Below are 3,752 nucleotides of genomic sequence, written 5' to 3'. Positions count from 1 at the left end.
GGCGCCGCCAGCACCCGGGGCATCTCCGCCTTCGTCCATTCCCCGCTCCGCCAGCTCCACGCTCGTTGCATGCTCCATCGGGCACGAGGTCTGGATCTCCACGACGGGCTTGTCATTGCCGATCTTATCATCGTCTGCCACATCTCCCGCTCCGTGTGCGAAACCAAGATAGATACTCTCGCATGGGCGCTCCCCACTGCTGCTGGACGACAAGGTCGTGAAGTTGCTGCTCTTCTTCACCGACAGCAAGCCTTCCTCCGATTTCACTTCATGCCCGCTACTCAACCCAATCCCCTCCCATCCTTCTTCCCTCTCTCGATCTAGAACCTAACGCTCCAGTAGCAGCTTGCAGCGTGGAATCGAGCAGATCTAATCGAATCCTTACCAATTTTGTTAAAACTCTGATTCTGGTCTTTGGCAACCGGAGTACCTTTTTTCGTCCAATCCGCCACCAGGTTCTCTGCTCCGGCCGCTCCTGGCCTCGCCTAGGATGGGCAGGGCCAGACGGGGTGAGCGCCGCATCTGAGTTGGGGAGGGGCAAAGGGGGTGGGCGTCGCGCATGGGGAGGTTAGGGACGAAATCGTGGGTGAGGAACCGCTACTGATTTGGAGGTCGTGGATGGCGTGCTACGAGCAATTTTGGCTAGCTCCAGATGCCGCCCCTGCCCTCCCATACCATCTCTCTGTCATGGCCGAGTAATTTGGTCCTACTAACTTAGGATTGGGAGGATCCATATGATAGTGTGAGATTGATGAGGACATCCCTACCTCAATACCACCTCCGTCATTACCTACTGAAGATGAACCTGCTGTGAAGCTCAAGTCCAATGAAGTCAGGATTGGACCTATTACAAGAGCTCGTGCGAAGCTACTTAAACAACAGGTGAACTTGTTCCGAAACGATACTTTGATTGATCAGAACTTTATACTACCTAAGTCCTATTACTTGTGTATCATCAGGTATGAAGAGGAGACAAGCATCGCACGAGGAGGAGAGGAGCAGCTGGACGTGAAGATGGACGTGGAGCTGGACAAGGAGCTGGACATGAAGATATCTCATGGATGCGAGGGAGGAGCGGGAGGCATGCGCGAGAGGAGAAGAAGAAGTCCAAGCCGGCCCAGCACCCAGTCAGACCGGCCGCAACGCCGGCGCACCCGGTCCCTCGCCCGGTCCGACCGGGCGGCACGCCGGATCCGGCCCGGCTTCAACCGGGCGTTCCGCTGACTGCAACCGGGCGGGGTACTGAGCCACACGTCCCGCCACCCGGTCGCCATCCGGTCCCTGGCCCGGTCCAGACCGGACCGGCCGGTCCCAGGCCCCCAGACCGGCCGTGTCCGAGTCTGTCTCGACCAGATCTATTCTGGGTCAACGTTGAGTGGAACCCCAAGAGGAAGGTATGATGAGCACAGCAGGAAGTTTTCCCTCAGTAAGAAACCAAGGTTTATCGACCAGTAGGAGAACAACGTTCTCTCCCGAGGTGTTGCGAACCAACTGGTGGCAGGGCGCACTGCCGGCGTCAGCAGCAACGTGGAGACCTGCACACAAACAACCAAGTACTTTGTCCCCAACTTTCAGCGAGGTTGTCAAGCTCACTGATTTTTCTGAAAAGAAAGGATTAAACAAACCGTGTGAAAGAAGAATTGTTTGCAGAGAACAGAACCGAAAAATATTGTAGAAGATTGCAATTAAAAGAAGAAGGACCAGGGTCCATAGTTCACTAGAGGCGCCTCCCCAATAAAATAAATATGCTGGGTAAACAAATTACAGATGGGCAATTAATAAACAAAGATTATACGCTAATAGTTGGTGCAGAATACATGCTATGAAAGTATGCGGGCATTACAACAATATACATAGACCGTAATCCAACTACATCTATGACTAATAATCCACCTTCAGGATTGCATCCGCGACACCCTCCAGTATTAAGTTGCAAGCAACGGACTATATAATGTGTGTAAAGTAAACGATGAAACTACCCTTGAATAGAACACAGCTGTTTTCTCCCTAGTAGCAACAACACATCTACAACCGTAGAGAACAAGGTCACTTCCCATGGTTAAATAGAGGCATGAACCCACTATCGAGCATAAATACTCCCTCTTGGAGTCGCTAGCATCTACTTGGCCAGAGGATCTACTAGAAACGGAGAGCATGCAAGATCATAATAACATAATACATAATCTCAACCAAAGCAATCTCTCTATAAATCGGATCCACATCAAACCATCATGTAGCAATTACAGATAGATGATCTTGATCATGTTAGGCAGCTCATAAAATCTATACATGAAGCACAACAAGGAGAGGACAGCCATCTAGCTACTGCTATGGACCCATGGTCCCGTGGAGGACTACTCACGCATCACCTCGGATGAATACATGGCGATGTAGAGGCCTCCAGCGGTGATTTCCCTCTCCGGCAGGGTGCCGGGATGGACTGCAGAACCCTCCCGAACTAGGGTTTCGGTTGACGGCGGCGTCAGAAGTTTTCGTGGATGGAGGCTCTGGTCCCTGGGGTTTTCCCGATACGAGGAATAAATAGGAGGAAGGGCGGAGCAAACGAGGCGATGAGGCGCCAGTACATGGGCCAGGCGCGGCCAAGGGTGGGGTCGCGCCTGCCCTATGTACTACCACGTGGAAGCTCTCCTACGCGTGTCCTTCTGGCTCCGTCTTCGTCCCGGAAAAATAAGACTCTGGAATTTTGTTTCGTCCAATTCCGAGAAACTTTCATGTACAACTTTTCTGAAACACAAAAACAGCAGAAAACAGGAACTAGCACTGCGGCACTGCGTTAATAGGTTAGTCCTAGAAAATACTAAAAAGTGTGGAAAAGTGCACATAAAACATATAAGAATTGTAACAAAACAAGCATGGAGCATCAAAAATTATAGATACGTTTGGCACATATCAGGGCGCCCTAGTGCGCCTCTTCGTCCCCCCTCCGGACTTCATCTTTGCATTGGTAAAATATTAACTTCGGCTTTTGTTTCGTCCAATTTCGAGAATATTTCCTGTACAACTTTTCTGAAATACAAAAAACAGCAGAAAACAGGGACTGGCACTATGGCATCTTGTTAATAGGTTAGTGCCGGAAATCATATGAAATTGCAACGAAGTGTAAACAAAACACATATGAATTAGTGTAAAACAAGCATGGAGAATCAAAAATTATAGATACGTTTGAGACGTATCACACAACTCAAAGCATGATGAACAAGATTACATTCTTCAATTAAATGAGGACGTGGACCTTTGTTACGCGTCGGTATGTCAGCATCAGTGGAACTATTTGTTTGCTGCAAAACAGGTGGTAATTGTTGAACAACCGTGTTCTCATTCTCAGCAACATCAATTTCTTTCTCCTCCATGTTGTCCACCTCCACGCTAATCCTCTGTTGCTCATCATCAGAAACATCAGAAAAATCAATAGCATCAGAAACATATGTAGATGAACTCTTATAAAACATGACAACCTCATTAAAGACAACATTCCTGCTATGCACAACTTTCTTAGTTTTAGGATTCCATAACTTATATGCCTTAACTACTGAACCATAACCAAGAAACGCACACTTAACAGCCCTAGGCTCTAACTTTCCATTATCAACATGAGCATAAGCAGTGCAACCGAAAACTCTCAACTATGAATAATCAGCAGGTGAACCAGACCATACCTCAATAGGAGTCTTCTTATCAATCGGAATACAAGGTGGCATGTTTATCAAGTAACAGGCGGTGGAGGCTGCTTC

This window comes from Lolium rigidum, chromosome 7 (genome assembly GCF_022539505.1).
Source record: "Lolium rigidum isolate FL_2022 chromosome 7, APGP_CSIRO_Lrig_0.1, whole genome shotgun sequence".
NCBI classification, from domain to species: Eukaryota; Viridiplantae; Streptophyta; class Magnoliopsida; order Poales; family Poaceae; genus Lolium; species Lolium rigidum.
The sequence above is the reverse complement of the archived record's forward strand: the minus strand, read 5'-3'. Positions refer to the sequence as shown.